The sequence below is a fragment of the Tenrec ecaudatus genome, chromosome X (assembly GCF_050624435.1).
Source record: "Tenrec ecaudatus isolate mTenEca1 chromosome X, mTenEca1.hap1, whole genome shotgun sequence".
NCBI lineage: Eukaryota > Metazoa > Chordata > Mammalia > Afrosoricida > Tenrecidae > Tenrec > Tenrec ecaudatus.
Window position 1 is genome coordinate 37,449,464 of NC_134548.1, and position 20,187 is coordinate 37,469,650.

The window sequence follows — 20,187 nt, forward strand, 5'->3', positions numbered from 1 at the left end:
AACTATGTAAAAATTAGTGCAGCTAAAAGTTGATTCTTTGAAAGGATTTATAGAATTGATAGACTGCTGACAAATCTAACTAAAGAAAGGAAGGAACAAATGTCAATTGAAAGGATGAGGGATGATACAGGGGACATTGCAGTGGACCCTAATGAAATCAAAAGGATAAGTACACAGTATTATGAAGGCCTGTACTCTAATGAATTCAAAAATTTGGAAGACATGGCAAAATACTTGGAAACACAATCCCTCCTTAGATGGATGTCAAGAACCTCAACAAACCCACAGAAATCAAAGAAATAGACAAGGTTATCGAGGGATTACCTACAATAAGTCCCCTGGGCCAAATGTCTTCACAGGAGAATTCTACCAAGTATTCAGGGAAGAACTGTTAACAATTCTACACAAACGGAAAACTCCTCAACTCTTTCTATGATGCTAGTATAACTCTGATAACTAGAGCAAGCAATACTCTCACAAGGATTGAGAACTCGAGACCAATATCCCTAGTGAGCATTGATGCAAAAATTCTTAACAAAATACTGGCCAATAGAATTCAAAAGTGTATAAAAAATAATTCACCTATACTTATCTGGCAAGGGAGATACCATGATCACGAAGGGGGTTTTCGCAGGGCGAGGCTTATCCGTTGCATTCTGGATGTACTGACCCCTGCGATTTCCCAAAATGTGGGAAACTCGACTGCATAATTTGTGATGTTGGGGAACTGCGTCTGTGCTCTCCTCTGAAAGAAAATAAATAAACGAATAAACAAACAAACAAATAAATAAATAGGTAACCTTGACCAAGTGGAATTCAGACTAGGGATGCAGGGATGGTTCAACGTTTGTAAGACCACTGGTATTATTTGCCACATTGGCAGGAAAAATGTTAACCACATGATAATATCGATAGATGCGGAAAACGCATTCAACAATATCCAACATGCATTCCTGTTCAAGCCACTCAAGAAGATAGGATTAGAAGTAAAATTCTACAATATTATAAAAGTTATATATGAAAAACCAACAGCCAAAGTGGTAGTCAATGGAGAAAAGACAAAAACAATTCCACTTAGAAAGGAGACGAGACAAGGATGCCCCTTGTACCCATTCCTATTTAATATTGTACTGGAAGCCCTAGGTAACAAGATAAGACAAAGAAAAGACATCAAAGGTATTCATCTTGGAAAGGAAGAGGCGACATTATCATTATTTTCAGACAATACAATTCTATACATCGAAAATCCCCTATCCTCCACAAGTGGAGTGTTAGAAGCAATAGAGGAATATGACAGAGTGGCAGGATACAAAATCAACAAACATAAGTTTATCGGTTTGCTATCCACATCAGACAAGATCACAGAAGAGGCAATTAAAAAGATAGTACACTTTACAATAGTCAAACACAAATTGAAATGCCTAGGGATATACCTGACTAAAGAAAATGAAAGATTTATATGAGGAAAATTATAGAACACTATTAAAAAAAACCAAGAGTGACCTCAACAAATGAAAAAATATCCCATGCTTGTGGATTAGAAGACTCAATATAGTAAGCATGTCAGTTCTGCCCAAGGCACTATATAAGTTTAATGCTATACCAATACGAATACCACCATCCTTCTTTAAAGAATTGGAAAAACTGATTACAAACTTCATATGGAGAGGGAAGAAGCCAAGAATTATCAGAGAACTCCTCAATAAGGACAAAGTGGGAGGGCTTGCTCTACCTGACTTTAGCATGTATTGTATGGCCACACTAGTCAAAACAGTGTGGTACTAGTATAACAACAGATATTCCAACCAACGAACCAGAGCTGATGACCCAGAAATAAAAACATTGGCATACAGGCAACTGACTTTTGATAAGGGCCCAAAAATATCATATGGGAAGCAGATACCCTCTTCAATAAATGGTGTTGGAAAAAATGTATATCTACCTGCAGAAATATTAAGCAAGACCATTACCTCACTCTATGCACAAAAATAAACTCAAGGTGGATCACAGACCTTGAGGTAAAACCCCGAGCCATTAGGGCCATCAATGAGGGAATGGGGACAAACTTGAGATCCTAGGCACAGGGAATGCATAGGCTATCATAAATAGGGAAGGATACAAATACAGAGGAGTCACAAATAGACAAGTGGGATATACTGGAGAAAAATCACCTTTGTACATTGAAAGAATACACCAAGAAAGTAATAAGAGAGCCCACTGACTGAGAAAACATCTTTAGCAATGAAACATCAGACAAAGGCCTTATTACTGAAATGTGCAATACTTTGCAAGCTTACAATAAGAGAAAAACTAACTGCCCACTGAGGAGGTGGGCAAAAGACCTGAACGGAAGTTTCACAAGGACAGAAATCCGAATGGCCAATAAACATATGAGAAAATGTTCTCATAAGAGAAATGTGAGTTAACACAACTATGAGATACCACCTAACACCCTCAAAGATAGCTCAGTACAAAAAGTCAGAAAGTAACAAGTGTTGGAGGGGCTGTGGTGAGATAGGAACTCTCATCCACTGCTGGTGGACCTGTAGGTATATACAGCCACTATGGAAATCGATTTGGTGATTTCTAAAACTGATGGAAATTCAGCAACCATATGAACCAGCAGTCCCACTCCTGGTCATATACCCAGAAGAGGCAAGAAACAAACCATGGTCAGACATCTGTGCTCCAATGTTCATCACAGCAAGTTCAGAAATGCAAGGAGTTAGAAACACCCAAATTTCCATCAACAGTCCGATGGATTAAAACACTGTGGTACAGACATGCAATGGAGTACTATGTGTCAATAAAAATCAGTGATGAACGCACGAACCATATCGCTGCATGGGAAGAACTGGAGGAAATTATGCCAAGTGAAATCAGCCAAGTGCAAAAGGACAAGTACAACATGAGTGCTGAGGAAAGCTTAAAAAAAGTGCAAAAGGAGTACAGGGAAAAAGCTCCATATACAAACACTCCTGGGGTGAGGTCCAGGTAGTATGGAAGGGGCCAGACCAAATCCAGGGATACATATAGTAGCCAACTAAAAAGGAGGGGTGGGAGATAGAAAAGTATAGCAGGGGAACAGGACACTAATCCATCCAAAGGGAGAGTATTCTTTTTTAAATCATTTTATTGGGGGCTTATACAATTTTATCACAATCGATACATACATCCATTGTGTCAAGAACATATGTTTATTGGTTGCCACCACCATTCTTAAAATATTTGCCTTCTACTTGAGCCCTTAATATCTGCTGCTCATTTCCCCCTCCCCACACCCCTCTACCTCATGAACCCTTCATCATTCATAAATTATTATTATTTTGTCATATATTATACTGTCTGATGTCTCCCCACACCTTCTTCTCTGCTGTCCCTCCCCCAGGGAGGAGGCTATATGTAGATTCTTGTAATGAGTTCCCCCTTTCTACCCCACATTATCTCCACCCTACACTCTCACCACTGGTCGTGAAGGAGTCATCTGTCCTGGATTCCCTGTGTTTCCAGTTGCTATCTGTACCTATGTACATCCTCTGGTCTAGCCTGATTTGTAAGGTAGAATTTGGACCATGATAGTGGGGGGAAGGAAGCATTTAAGAACCAGAGGAAAGTTATATGTTTCATCGTTGCTATTCTGCACCCTTACTGGTTCATCTCCTCCCCACAACCCTTCAGTAAGGAGGTGCCCAGTTGGCACTCACCCACATTTTCAATGATATGATTTTCTGTTCCTTGTTGCTTGATACTTGATCCCTTCAACAGCTTGTGGTCACACAGGCTGGTGTGTTCTTCCATGTGGGCTTTGCTGCTTCTGAGATAGATGACCACTTGTTTATCTTCAAGCCTTTAAGATCCAGACGCTATATCTTTTGATAGCTGGGCATCATCAGCTTTCTTCACCACATTTGCTTATGCACACGCTTGTCTTTATTGATCATATCAGGGAGGTGGGCACCCACTGCTATGATTTTTAGTTATTTCATGTCTGATAACTGGTTTCTTCTCCACCTTGTTGTCAGACAGGCTGGTGTGCTTCTTCCATGTGGGCTTTGATACTTCTCAGCTAGATGGAAGCTTGTTTACCTTCAAGTATTTAAGACCACAGATTCTATATCTTTTAAGAGCCGGACACCCTCAGCTTTCTTCACCACATTTGCTTATGCACATATTTTTTCTTCAGCAATCATGTCGGGAAGGCGTGCATGCTGTAATGCCAATTAAATAGAACAAAGTGTTCTTGCATAGAGTAAGTGCGTGAGTGGAGGCCCAATGTCCATCTGCTGCCTTAATACTAAACCTCTAAATATATGCACATAGATCTGTTTCCCCACACTCATATAAATATATTTACATATCTACTTTCCAGTCTTTGGACCTCTATAAATACCCTTTGTCATCTAGTTCTTTCCTCTATTTTCTTTTACTTTCCTCTTGTCCCACTATCATGCTCAGCATTCATTTGGTCTTCAGTAATTTCTCTCAGTTAGTTATCTTGCCCATGCTGAATCCCTACAAGGTCTCTCACATCAGGGAGTGTATTCTTAATATCTACACAGGGAAAGGGGGCCCATACTTTGACCTGGTCTTTTCAGATGTGAATGCATCGTGCCGGCATGTAGTGGGGAGCCAGTGGAGGGGTTTGAGGGCCTGACCCAAATCCTAACTAAGTGGACAGCTGCTCCTCCCCCCAGAAGAATTTACTTCATAGGACAGCACTGAAGCTGCAGCTCAGGGAGAGGGACATGTCTGATCAGAGCACACAGGAGTAAATGAAGGGGGAGGAAGAGAGAGTGGAGCACATCCTGACCAACCAAGCCTGGAGGATGATATCCCCACTCATACCAGCCAATGCACAGAATGGAACATATAGCTGTCCCCACAGTGAGACACGACATCCCTTGATAACCCATGGCCTTACAGGGTACAACACTGGAGATACAATGTCTGGATTGCCCAGTCTGACCCCACCACACCGAGGCAAACCACTAAGACTGTGCACCAGAGCAGCAGGAGGAGCAGAGCAGGGAGGTCCTGAGGGAGTGACAAGGATAGACTTTGGCGCCAGGGCATGGTACCTCATTGGACTTGACTAGAGGATACTCCTAGAGGTCAACAAACAGACCTTGAACTATTTACAGGTTTAAAAAATTTCTTTCTTTCTTTCTTTATTTTTGTCATTGGTTTTTTGTTGTCATTGTTTTGTTTTCTGTTGTCGCTTTGTTTTCCTATGTCTTGTTTTTTTGTACATATTATTATCTCTGCAGGTCTATCTAAATAAGATAGGTTAGATGAATAGTCTGGAGGAGAAAATGGTGCAATGAATGGTTCTGGGGGACATGGGAGAAGGGGAGGTGGAAGAAATTAGGTGATGTTGATGAATCCAGGGACAAGGGAACAACAAGTGATCCAAAATCAGTGGCAAGGATAGTGTAAGAGGCCAGGTAGGGATTGATCAAGGACAATGTGGTCGAGAGAAATTGCTGAAACCCAAATGAAGGCTGAGCATAATAGTAGGACAAGAAGAAAGTATAAGGAAATAGAGGAAATATCTAGGAGGGAAAGGGCATTTATAGAGGTCTAACTACAGGCATGTACATATGTAAATATATTTATATTTGATGATGGGGAAATAGATCTATGTGCATATATTTATAGCTTTAGTATTAAGGCAGCAGATGGACATTGGGTCTCCTGTCAAGTACTTCTTCAATACAAGAACACTTCGTTTTATTAAATTGGCATTCCATGATGCTCACCTTCCTCACAGAATTGCTGAAGACAAAGCAGGTACATAAGCAAATGTGGTCAACAAAGCTGAGGGTGTCAGGCTATCAAAAGACATAGCGTCTGGGGTCTTAAAGGCTTGCAGGTAAACAAGTGACCATCTAGCTCAGAAGCAACAAAACCCACATGGAAGAAGCACAGCACCCTGTGTGACCACGAGGTGTCAAAGTGTTCAGGTATGAGGTACATAGATAAAAAAATCACATTGTGAGTGATGGGGAGTGTGGATTGTGGACCCAAGGCCCACGTGTAGACAACTGGACATCCTCTTACAGAAGGGTTGCAGGTAGGATACGAGCCAGTCAGGGTGCAGTGTAGTAACAATGAAACATATAACGTTCCTCTAGTTCTTAAATGCATCCTTCCCCCCACTATCATAATCAGAATTCTACCTTAAAAATCTGGCTAGACTAGAGGATGTACACTGATACAGATAGGAACCGGTAACATAGGGAATCCAGGACGGATGATCCCTTCAGAAAAAGTGGTGGGAGTGGTGATAACGGAGGCTGCAGGGAAGGTAGGTTAGACAGGGGAACCAATTATAAGAATCTATATATAACCTCCTCCCTTGGGGATGGACAAGAAGGAAGTGGGTGAAGGGAGACATTGGACAGTGTATGATATGACAAAATAATAATAATTTATAAATTATCAAGGGTTCATGAGGGAGTGGGGAGTGGAGAGGAAGGGTCAAAATGAGGAGCTAATACCAAGGGCTTAAGTAGAAAGCAAATATTTCTGAGAATGATGAGGATAACAAATGTACAAATGTGCTTAACGAACAGTGGATGCATGTATGGATTGTGGTAAGAGTTGTATGAGTCCCTAATAAAATGATTAAAAAGAAAACATCCAAACCAAATTGAAACCACTTTAATCTTTAATAAAGTGCAGAGTACTACAAGGTATTCAGAGATGGATAGTGTGTATATTATGGAATGTACTTGTCTCATTTCCAACCTCCATCTTCTATTAAGACCATAGTCATTGAGTCTATTGCTATTTAGTCAATTCAGTCTCACAGCGATCGTATGGGACAAAATATAGACTCCCCCACAGAGTTTCTAAGGCTGTAATCTTTACAGAAAATTTTCCTACAAAATGGTGCTGAGTTTGAATGAGGCAAGTGCTTATCCACTACACTACCCTCTGTCTATGCCTGGTCAATATGATAGTTCTTTTTGAAAAATAAAATATTTATTGAGAATAGGCTAAAGGCATAAGGAACAAATCTGCTTTCCAATCAATAATTCACACGTATTTTGTTTCATGTCATTGATTGTAACATCGCTTATCTTGCTTCCTCCCTGTACTTCCCTTTTCATCTCTCTTTCCCCCGAACGTTTTCTGCCTTCTGAAAGTTGTCTTTGGCAAATGCTGTCCTTTTGACCTCAAATGGTTTATTATTCTAAGGAGTGTGTACCTCCATAGTGTTATTGTTCACCCCATAAACTTGTTTATTGTTTATCTGAAAATTGAGCTACAAAGATGAGCCCAGTATCAGGATTCAAAGGGTGAAAAATGGCCACAGTATATGGTGATTCCACCAGTCTCTAGATCAGTAAGCCTGATCTTTTTTTATGATTTGAAGATTTCTTTGACATTTTTTCCCCCAGGCTCCATGACCTTCTAATCTGAACCCTTTCCGAGAGGTCAGCAGGAATAACTGAGCAATATCTAGTTCACGGAGGCTGAGATTTATATAGTTCGTTAGATTCCTTTCTTGCACCTTCCATTTTATCTACTTTTCTGTTTTTCTGGACAGGGAGAGTTGTACTTTAGATGCCTGCTTAAGAACTTGAAAAAATAGTTTTAGTGACATATAATTCATATATCACACACTTCAATTGTTACCCCATATCATAAGGAGTTGCACAATCATCATCACAATCAGTTTGAGAACAATTTCTTCCTTCCTGCACCCACTGCTATAAGCTCTTCATGTCCCTCTTGGCAGTTATATAATCATTTTTTCAATTTGAGAGGATTAGGAGTGAAGGTGTGGAGTCTAGCCTGTCAACGAGATCATAGGCAATGAGGGCATGACCTTTTCCTCAGGATTCTGGGAACTCTGGTATTCCTCCTTAGAGGTGGGAGACACTCCCTATAGGCTCACTTCCTGTGAGCCCTTCTTGTTGACAAGCCACATGGAGACAGGCTGGTGGCAGCCAAAGCCTTGGAACTGCAGAAACCATGTGGAGACCCCTGCCAGCGCTGAGATGCTCACACTGCTACTGGATCCACAAGACTTCCCACCCACTGGCTTGTGATCTTCCTGCATTTGGCGTCATTATATATGTTTTGTGAGTCTGGAGACGACTTTATCAATTGATATCAGACATATGGGCTAATATCAGACTTATGGACTTGATCTGGACTGGGCTGGGATGTTTTCTTAATGTACAATTACTCATTATATAAAGTTCTTTCTTATACACACGAGTGTCCCTGGATTTTTTTCTCTAGTCTATCCAGACCAACACACCCTCCAACATCCCCCACCCCACCAATCACAACCTCAATAAGCCATTAATCCCCTCATCCTGAGTTTCATACACTGGATGACATACAGAAAAACCAGCAAAAAAAACACAAACACATAAAAAAATCCCTCCACATCAATAAAAAAATAATCTGGAGAAGACCCCCAATTGTAAACAAATCGGGATATATAAAAAGGCATTTAAAAAACAGAGCATATTTTAAATGGATCAAAAGGAAGCTCAAATGATAAAATGTAAGATTTTTTTTTAATTTTAACAATTTATTAGGGGCTCATACAATTCTTATCACAGTTCATACATATACATACATCAATTGTATAAAGCACATCTGTACAGTCTTTGCCCTAATCATTTTTTTCTCCTCTTTTCTTTTTTTACATTTTATTAGGGACTCATACAACTCTTATCACCATCCATACATATACATACATCAATTGTATAAAGCACATCCATACATTCCCTGCCCCAATCATTCTCAAGGCATTTGCTCTCCACTTAAGCCCCTTGCATCAGGTCCTCTTTTTTCCCCTCCCCCCCTTTCCCCCCTCCCTCATGTGCCCTTGGTAATTTATACCTCGTTATTTAGTCATATCTTGCCCTATCCGGAGTCTCCCTTCCCCCCTTCTCTGCTGTCCCTCTCCCAGGGAAGAGGTCACATGTGGATCCTTGTAATCAATTCCCCCTTTCCAACCCACTCACCCTCCACTCTCCCAGCATCGTCCCTCACACCCTTGGTCCTGAAGGTATCATCCACCCTGGATTCCCTGTACCTCCAGCCCTCATATGCACCAGTGTACAACCTCTGTCCTATCCAGCCCTGCAAGGTAGAATTCGGATCATGGTAGTTGGGGGGAGGAAGCATCCAGGATCTGGGGGAAAGCTGTGTTCTTCATCGGTACTACCTCGCACCCTAATTAACCCATCTCCTCTCCTAAACCCCTCTATGAGGGGATCTCCATTGGCCGACACTTGGGCCTAAAATGTAATATTTTAACTTTTCTGAAATAATCCAAATTCCATTGTGCTCTGAACGCTAGTAAGTTTATTCACTTCTCTCGTCCATGGCCATAGGGGTTCCATTGGAAGTTTAATCCGTTGTACCTGCCTTTCACATTTTTTATAGATATTAAATTTTATTAGTGGTCACTAGGGTCATTATACAGAAAGTGGGGGTTGGAGGATATGTAGATATGTCTTTGGTTCACTTCAGAGGCTTCATTATTGTTAGATGGTAGAGAATAATGTCAATCATTTCCTTGGTGCATAATGTAATTATATTGATAATCTAATTAATTTACCCATTGATGTAAAATTTAACACACTGTTGAAAAAAGGAAATTTTGTAAGTGTAGGCTTGTTCTGAACTGCATTACACGAATTGTGAATTTGTACAGATTGAACCATTAAGTAAGCGGTCACTATTTACTAAAAATAGGGATCAGGGCAAAATTTCTAATAGCATTAATTCATAAAGGTAGACCCATGCATATCAGATTAGTGCATGTGATAGTAAAGCAAGGAGGGCATTAAAACAGTAAAGATATGGTGGTCCACATAAAATTCTACTACAGTCTCCCAATGAGGTAGAGATTCTGCATAACATTCAGAAACAGTCTATGAGTCCTCTTATATGGACATCTTATAACCCACTTTGATAGAGGAAACCTCATCTCAGCTTGGGTCACTCCTTTAAGAAGTAAGGAAAGGGAGAAGATCTTTCATTTGCTGATATATGAAACGGTGATAAGGTCATTCCAAATGAACAGACATTTCTATAAGAGTGCTAAGCGAACCTTACTGCAAAGTCAATTTTAAGACAGGGAGAGGGGAGCACCATATGTCTCAGAGAATACATTTACATTTCTGTTGGTGGGTAAATAGGGAGGAACAATCTTCCATCTGGAAAACAAACATACAAACAAAAAGCTTAGCAATACTTATGTAGAACTCAAGAAATTTTAAGACTCCATTTGCTACTCACTAAAATAGGATGTAGAACATTATCTGTGTGGGTTATCTTATGCTAATTGACATTGGCATCCCTGAGGCTATATAAGTTCCTGAACCCCAGATTCATTTCCTCATGATATTTTGTTTTATCAAAAAAGTTTTCATAACTTCATCCCCTATATGCTCTAATATATTCATGGATATATTTGTGGCATTTAGTTACTATACATTCAATAGTAAGTTTCAGAGTCTTTTCTAACACCCACTATAGTATTTTCTTTTCTGTTTATCTTTTTTATGATATGGTATTCTTGATGTTATCCTAAAACTTCTTTCTTTCTAGTGCTTCATGTATCAAATTTGTTCTTGAGATGGTTTATGAAATTGAACTTCCTCCATTGTCTGTTCCTACTGATGCAGATACAGTCAGTTTGATTCCTGTATATTCATTCTGCTGAGATCCACAGGTAAAGCCACCATTTATATTGTTGACAAAGGTAATTTTTGCAATGAAGAAGTCATTGTACTCCCAAAATTCCATCAAAGGCTCTCCTCCCTCCTTTTTATAACCAAGGCCACATTTTACAACTATTGATCTTCTTTTGTGGTTTCAGCTTTCATATTCCAATCATCAGTAATTTTCAGTGCACCATAATTACTTCAATGTTAGACTGCAGAGGATAGTAGAATTATTTAATTTTCTCATCATCAGTTTTAGTGGTTGATGCATAAATTTGAATATAATTCAGTTGTTTGGATTTATTTTCACTGTAGATAGATATTATGTTACCATAGACAGCATTATACTTCAAGATAGATCTTGAAATGTCCTTTATTTGTTTATTTATGTATGTATTTATTTTTAATTTATTCATTCTATTGGGGGATCATACAAGAAATGTCCTTTTTGATGATGAAAGTGACCCCAGTCCACTTGAATCTGTCATAGTAGACCTTATGATTGTTTGATTAAAAATGGCCCAAACCATCAATTTCAGCACACTAACGACAAAGAGAAAATCAGTCTGAAAAGGCTGAATAAAAAATTTCAAAGGGCAGCTTGAGAATACAAAAGTAAATATTATAAAAAAGTGTAAAGTCTTAGAATTAGAAAACCTAAAGGGAGGAACACTCTCAGGATATCATAAACTGAAAGAATTGGAGAAAAAATGCAAGCCTCTATTTGTAATTTCAAAAGATTTTATAGACAAAATATTGAATGATGCAGCAAGCATGAAATGAAGATGGAAAGAATACAGTCACTGTACCAAAAAGGACTTGTTGACATTCCATTATTTCAAGAGGTAGCACATGAGCAAGAAGCAATGATGCTGAAGGAAGAAGTTCAAGCTGCATTGAAAGCATAGGTCAAAAAGCAAGGCTCCAGGAATTGATGGAATACCAACTGAAATGTTTCAATAAGCTGATGACGCACTGGAAATACTCATTTGTCTATGCCAGGAGATTTTGAACACATGTAGTTAGTCAACTTGCTGGAAGCGATCCATATTTGTGCCCATTCCAAAGAAAGGTGACACAATACAATGCTCCAAATATAGAACAATATCTTTACTATTGCATGAAAGCAAAATTTTGCTGAAGATTATCCAAGAGCAGTTCCAGCAGAACATTAACAGGGAAGAAAAAGGTTTACTAGTATTTTATTGTCTATGCCAATGCATTTGATCATAATAAACCATAAATAATCTTGAGAAAGAAGGGAATTCCAGAGCACTTCATTGTGCTCATGTGGAACTTCTGTGTGAATCAAGAGGCAGTGGTGTGAACAGAGCAAGAAAATACTGCATAGTTTAAAACCAGGAAAGATGTACGCCAGTGTTGGAGCCTCTCATCATACATGTTCAATATCTATAATGAACAAACCATCAGAGAAGCTAGCTTATATGAAGAAGAATGTGGCAATAGGACTGGAGGAAGGCTTATTAACAACTTGAGATATGCAGCTGATACAACCTTGCTTGCTGATAGTGAAAGGGACTTGAGGTATTTGCTGATGAATATCAAGGATTGCCAGCTTCAGTATGAATTGTGACTCAATGTAAAGAAAACCAAAATCCTCACAACTGGGCCAGTAGTTAACATCATGATAATCAGAAAAAAGGTTGAAGTTGTCAAGGATTTTGTCTTACTTGGATTCACAGTCAATGTTCAAGGTAACTGCAGTCAAAACATCAAAAGACATGTTCATTGCACTAGGTAAATTTGCTGCACAATACCGCTTTAGAGTACTGGAAAACAAAGGTGTTACTTTGAGGAATAAGGTGGGTCTGACCCCAAGCCATGGAATTGTTCTTTACCTCATATACATGTGAAAGTTGGACGTTGAATAAGGAAGACTGAAGAAGAATCGATGCATTTCAATTGTCGAATTGTCATGCTAGAGAAAAATATTGAAATTACCATGGACTGCTAAAAGGAAAAACAAATCTGTTTGTAGGAAGTACAACCAGAGTGCTCCTTAGACTAGAAAACCTCATCTTTCTCTTACAGAGCGGTTGGTGGCTTCAAACTGCTGACTTTTGAGTTTGCAGTCCAATTTGCAATATTTGTGTTTGCTTATGCTTTCATATGGAAAGGATGATGGTTGAATTATAATAACTTCTTTTGTTGTTAGGTGCTATCAAGTTGATTCTGACTCATAGCACTCTCACATACAACAGACGAAAACACTGCCTGATCCTTCACCATCCTCACAATTGTTATCTTCCGGCCTATTGCAACCACCATGTCAGTGCATCTCCTTGGCAGTCTTCCTCTTTTTGACTAACTTTCTACTTTATGAAGCATGACATCCTTTTCCAAGGACTAAGTTCTCCTGATAACATGTTCAAAGTACTTGAGACAAAGTCTTCTTATTTTTCTTTCTAAGGAACATCCTTGCTATACTTCTTCCAAGACAGATTTGTTTGTTTTATAGCAGTCCATGGTACTTTCAATGACCCTTAGTCACACTTCTTTTCTGTTACTGAACTCACTCCTGTGGTAAAATAATCAACCATTTATCCTTTTATTCCCCCAAATTCCAAACTCACCGCCATGGAGTGAATTTTGACTCCTAGCAACCATGTAGAAAAGGGTCAAATTGCCTTTGTTGGCTTCTGAGGTTGTAACTGTATGGAAATAAAAAGCCTCATTTTTTTTTTGTCAAATAAGCTTGTGGTTTCAGACTGCTAACTTTGTGGAGAGGGGTCCAAAGCCTAATCCACTATGCTATCGGGGCTCCCCTTCCTATCATAAATAGAAAATAAAGAAATTATTAAAACTAGATTGTGGAATAAGAAGAGTATCTTGTATTATCAAGTAGGTTCACTTTAAAGGAAAGAGAAGTGAGCTATGTAGTGTAGCCAATGAATAGTGGTTGAGTAAGGATGGATCTAAATGAATCTTCAATCAATAATGTCTTTGAGCACAAGAAAATCATAGAGTAATAAATCATACAGAAAAGGCAGATTAGCAAAATAGACTATAGTAGAGCATATATAATATAGACTGTCTTAAAAATTAGGATGCTTGTCTAATTTCTACTCCCACCTGAGACAGTATTTAATTCATTGGGCCTCACAGTCCTAATATGAAAGGAAAAATAGAAATGATTATTTCTTGAATTTTCTCTTGAAATTATCTTACACTTTCATGAATTCTAAGATACACACTGTTCACATTTTAAACTCTGAAATCAGGATGTGCCCATGGCTTACAATTGTCACTTCTCTCTAGCAAGCATAATGTACTTTTCATTGCCTGTTCAATGTGTGTCAGGTTACTTTTAGTGCTGCTATAATGGAAACACCACAAGTTGGTTGTCTTAACAAACAGAAATTTATATTTTTCACAGTTTAGGAGGCTAGAAGTCTGAATGGATAACGCTGGCTCTTTGGGGAAGGCTTTTAAATCTCTGTTCACTCTAGAGAAAAGTCTTTGTCTCTTTGTTCCTGGGATCCTTGGTGATCTTCATGTGAAATGACATTGTCCTCTATTTGTGCTTCCTTCCTTCTGTGACTAATCTCCTTGTTCATTTTATATCTCAAAAAGATTGGCTTAAAACAAATGCTACTTGGGTGGTCTCATTAACATACTAAAGAAAATACTATTTCCACCCACAAATATAAAAACTTTGAACCAAATCCATGGCAATTGAGTTCACTCCAATTTATTTTTTATCCTACAGTATAGAGCATAACTGCTCCTTTGGGGTTCCAAGACTGTAAATCTTTTGGGGAGCCAATAGCTTCATCTTTCTCCTTCTGAGTGACTGGTGAATTTGAACTTCTGTGTGATTAGCATCCCAATGCTTAACTCACAGCACCAACAGGGTTCTTTTCCACAGCACAGGGATGATGATTTCAATACATATGTGAAGGGGTACAATTCAATTCATAACACTATGTACACTCTTAGCTTTTTATTTCATTTCAGTAGTTATGTTACTAAATATGTTGAAATTAATTGTTTTTAAAATATTTTCAAAAATTACAGTATCATTTGGTTTAAAACAGAATTACTTGGACATGAAAATACAGCAGTAGGACACAAATGTAATGCTTTCCAAGTAAATATTTATCACTGGAGGAGTTAACACAATTTAATGATTTTGTGCAAAGCAACTTCAAATGATTTATGGAGATCTCAAAGAAATTTCCTTCATAAGTAGACATTGCAATTTTACTTTTTATTTGTTATTTTTTATCTTCCTTCTGAAATTGCTCAATGTGCTCCATGCAATGCTAAGAAGATGAAATTTAGAAATCACTTGCAAATAGAAAAAGTCAAAGCAAAAAGAGGCTGGAATGACCCAATCTTATGTTATCTAAGATTTTGATTCAAGCAACACACCAAACCAAAAAAACCTAAACCTACTGCTATTGAGTAAATTCCAACTAGGATAACATATTATAGCATAATTTTAAAAAATTCTTTCATAATAATTTGTTCTGGTGAGTTTTACAATTAATAATAATTTAGATTTGATGAAGCATGATATGCTATTTTAAGCAGTCTAAACAGATTTTTCCAAATTTCAGGCATTAGCTCACATATTTTACTAAATATAAAATCTCAGAACTATTAGGATATCAACCCTTAAATTATACAAAGCTCTAAAAATTTGATAGAAATGCACAACAGTTTAGTAAACACAGTTCATAACTTTACAGAGAAGTATACATGTTGAGACTATACTTCAAAATATCTAGAAAGAATAGCTATGGAGTTAGCATCGCATTGATCTTGTACTTGGAAATGTAACAATCCATTTGCAAGCAAACAATAAACAAAGAGATTGAAACAATATGGATGATTTTTGTGCTGCAATGATAGCTGGGAGGCATTGCAAATAGTTTCATAGCCATTAATTTAGCTGTGGTTATCTCACTCAAAAAAGCATGATCAGAGAATAAATGTAACCCTGGCATCATCAATCTCAACAACTTCTCTAACTCTCACGGGTTTCAGACCCCGGAAAGGAAATTCCAGATTGTTATCCAATTGGAAAGTGTTGTCAAATACGATAAACCACAGGAAGGTAGGTAGAGTCCTCACCCACATATTTAAAAAAAAGGTGTGTGCTGTAGGCAAATAGGCAAAGGACTGTGTTGGACTGAAAATAAAACTGTATTCTAATATATATATATATATACAGCTAACTCTGCAACATTTTCTCAAGAGTTGCTTTTTTGGTGGTGCTTTCAGTCTGTTATTTTTGAGTCTGTTATTTTTCTTCATGCATGCAGCAGTGGTTTGCAATTATTGGCCATCTTTTACCCCTGATTTCGCTTGTAGAAGATTGATTAGCACAATCAGTCACTGGAAAGCAATTTTCATCACCAAAAGCAGCTTCTTTTTTCTCTTGATTAGCAGCCCTGCTGCACGTTATTCAGCAGAAATAGATAATCTGTAGGAATGCTGCCCAGCCAAACATTCAGATAATACATAGAAGCTTGAACCAGGGGATCGCTGACAATATTCCAGGTCGACAAATAAACCATGGAGGCTTGCTCGCCAGGTTCTTGTGATAATTGTCTTATTTGGACAGCTAGACGTTCATACTGCTTTTTCCTCTGTACGAATATTTTCATTATTAGGAATACACATCTGCTTGCAATCAGTGTGAAGAAAGAAAGCCATCAATATCACCTCTGTGTCACCAACTAATGACTCCTTATTTTTGTCTGTGTTTTCTGCCATCCACACCAAAAGCAGCATCTTTCTGGAGAGATAAATCGAACACAATTCAACTGAGCTAAAGAGGTTTCTGTTTGTTCCTATAACTTATGTACTACTGTGCAAGAAACAGCACTCCACTTTTAACTTAAAATAAGGGAGGACATATTTGTTTGGTGGCAGAAGGGAAAAAGGTCAAGAGACTAAGTTCAACAGATCTTTTCTCCTAAGAAGGAGCCCAGGTGATGTAGTGGTTATGCATTGGGTAGCCTAACTGAGAGATCAGTAGTATGAAACCATAAGATGAAACTTTTTACTCCTGTGAAAAGTAACAGTCTCAGAAACCACAATGGGTGTTTTATTTAAAAATTATTTTATTGGGGACTCACAGAGCTCTTATCACAATACATACATGCATCCATTGTGGCAAGCACATTTGTGTATTTGTTGGCATCATCATTTTCTAAACATTTTCTATCTGAGCCCTTCGCATCAGCTCCTCATTTTCTACCCTTCCTCTCCCACCCTCCTTCCCTCATGAACCCTTGATAATTTAAGAATCATTATTTTTTCATTTCTTACACTGATCGATGTCTCCCCTCGCCCACTTTTCTGTTGTTTGTTCCCTAGGGAGGAGGTTATATGTAGATCATTGTGATTGGTTCCCCCTCTCTCTCCCCACAACTCCCTCCCCCTCCCTGTATTGCTACTCTCATTTTTGGTCCTGAAGAGTTTATCTGTCCTGGATTCCCTGTTTCCAGCTCTTATCTATACCCACGTAGAAGCTCTGGTCTAGCCAGATTTGTAAGGTATAATTGGTATCATGATAGTCGGGGGGAGGAAACATTGAAGAACTAAAGGAAAGTTGTATGTTTCATTGGTGCTATACAAAGGGGAGGTTCTACTTTGTCCTTTAGGGTCATTAGGAGTTAGAATTGACTTCATTGCAGTGAGTTTGGGTTCTCCTTAACCTTCCTTTATTGCCTCTGCTCAGAAGGAAGGATGCATGGGGAGCCAGAGGAAGTCAATTGGTTATAATCTCTGGCAGACCCACTTACTAGAATAAGTCGTGAACATTTCTGAACCTCAATTCTCTGATCTATAAAAAGGGCACACTTTTAATTATTTTTCAATGCTTAAAGAGATTATATACAAAACTCATTCTTAGTAGATTTTCTGTAAATAGTAGCTATGGTTTTATAGATGTAAATATATATATGTTAACACGCAAACATAATTTATGTAATATAAGTAACATCTCATATAATATATAGTATATCATTATTTATTTTGTATGGAGTCCCAGGATGGTACAAATGGTCAAGTACTCAAGTACGAGTTGAAGGTGTTTTTTAGCACACCTCAGATGGCTTGCCTGGTTTTCTGATTCCAAAAGATCAGAGCATCAACAAACTAATGCAGCAGTTGTATTTTGCACACAAGGAACCTCCCTAAGTTAGAATGGATTTGTATATATCCAAACCTACTGTCATCTAGTTAATTCTGACTCATAGTAACATATAGGGTTTCCAAGACTGTAAATCTTTATGGAAACAGATGTCCTCATCTTTTCCTGCAGAGTGGCTGGTGGATTTGAACTGCTGACCAGTTTGTTTCAAAGTCTTTGCAGGAAAATTCCATTATCTTTCAATTCCATTTTCTCAGAAATTTTGTGAAGCCCCCCTCATGTATTTACTTAAATATAATTAAAGGCAAGCCTCAATTGGAGCTTTGCTTCCTTGCCCTCATCTGGAGGTCAAAGTGGTAGAGAATCCTCTTTTAAGTATTTTGCTCAAGTATAAGTCTAGCTAATATAAAGCTCAAACACTAAGTGTCTCCATCTTAGGCCTTCATTACGCGAAAAAACAATTTATCATCCACAGCCAACTGTAAAGACATCTAATCTTTAAAATTTTAGTTATTTGTGTACTGGGAAATATATAACTTTTAATTGAAAACTAGGGGAAGCTTTACAGTATTTGCCCTGCAACAATATTTACACATCTTAATTTATATCATTGGTTATAATCCCTACACAGAAAAATCACGATCTCCCTCCCTCCTTGTGTATCCTAGTTCCATTCCTTCCTTCTTACCCATATGAACTTTGTTCTTGGGTCTGAAAATGCTGTCCTTTTGATTTGAAATGTTTGATTATGCTGAGGAGTTCATAGATCCCTTTTGTTATTATTCCCTTTACAGACTTATCCATTTTTAATCATTTTATTAGGGGCTCATACAATTCTTATCACAGTCCATACATACATCCATTGTGTCAAGAACATATGTACATTTGTTGCCATCATCATTCTCAAAACATTTGCTTTCTACTTGAGCCCTTTATATCAGCTCCTCATCCCCCCCCCTCCTTTTCGGTTCCCCCTTCCCTCATGGACCCTTGATAATTTATAAACTATTATTTTGTCATATTTCACACTGTCTGACGTCTTCCTTCACCCACTTTTCTGTTGTCCATCCCCCAGGGAGGAGGTTATATGCAGATCCTTGTAATCGGTTCTCCTTTTCTACCCTACCTACCCTCCACCCTCCAGGTATTGCCACTCTCACCACTGGTCCTGAAGGGATCATCTGTTCTGGATTCCCTGTGTTTGCAGTTCCTATATGTACAAATATGTGTCTTCTGGTCTAGCCAGATTTGTAAGGTAGAATTTGGATCATGATAGTGGGTGTGGAAGCATTTAAGAAACTAGAGGAAAGTTGTATGTATCATTGTTGATACCCTGCACACTGACTGGCTGGTCTCCTACCCGTAACCCTGCAGTAAGGGGGTATAGACTTATCTATTGTTTGGTTGAAAATTGAACCATGGGAGTAAGTTATTTTCCAGACCTCAAGGGTGACTTATAATCGTTGTAGTCTTTGATTTTAATCACTTTTATTTACTCTGGGAAGGAAGAGTCCAATTCTTGCACCTTAGATGGCTATTTGTAAGATCCCGGTTGCTAGTCATCCAAGCGTGATGCAGGACACTGTCTTTATGGAATTGACTTGATGGCTGTGAGTTTGTTTTTGTTTTTTAAGCTTTGAGAGAATCAAACACTGTTTGATGCCTTTAGTCAAAAATGACCAAGAAATATTTGTGAGGGCAAAATAGTAGTGGGAGCCATAGATGATCTAGTTATTTTAGTTTCAGGGTCGTGGAGACTAATAATTCCCATAATCTATTAGTCTAATGGGAAAATAACACCATTCTGACTAATCATTCTTTTTTTCTTGATGTGTGACCCATAAAGTTTGTTAAAACTGCAATTCCAATATCCTATTAATCATTCTTGAAAGAATGAATTGGCAGCCTATATATGTGTACTGTTTCATTTGGAATCCCTGATTCCTTAATTAAGCATATCACTGTAAGCTATATCCTTTATTCATAAAACTCTTCTCTATATTCTCTTTCACTATTCGCTATTCTGTTCTCTATAGCAAAATTTTATTAACATAAATGCACATCTCATTAGTGTACTAAAGAGACAAGATTATGGTAGATTATTTGTAAAAAGATAAAAGAGATGTAGTATAGTATAGAATTAATAATGTTGGATTGAGAGATAGGAAATTCCTCTTCTACGTTTGTAATTAAATTATTGGGTTGACTATTTGAAAATTATAAACATCCCAGATCTAGAGGTTCTCTTATAACAACCAAGGATAATGGGTGAGATATTATTGTGGACTTACATTAGGGCAGTTGACCTTGATATCCCTGAAAACTGTGATCTTGGGCCTCCAAGACCAGAAATTC

The 20,187-nt window shown here is 38.1% G+C and overlaps 1 non-coding gene across 1 annotated transcript; it reads left to right on the forward strand.

Annotated features, from left to right (window-relative positions):
- The first annotated feature begins 584 nt into the window (after nt 1-584).
- On the forward strand, nt 585-748 carry LOC142435104 (U1 spliceosomal RNA). Its single transcript, XR_012781251.1, has one exon. It is a non-coding gene; the product is annotated as a U1 spliceosomal RNA (small nuclear RNA).
- The last annotated feature ends 19,439 nt before the right edge of the window (nt 749-20,187 follow it).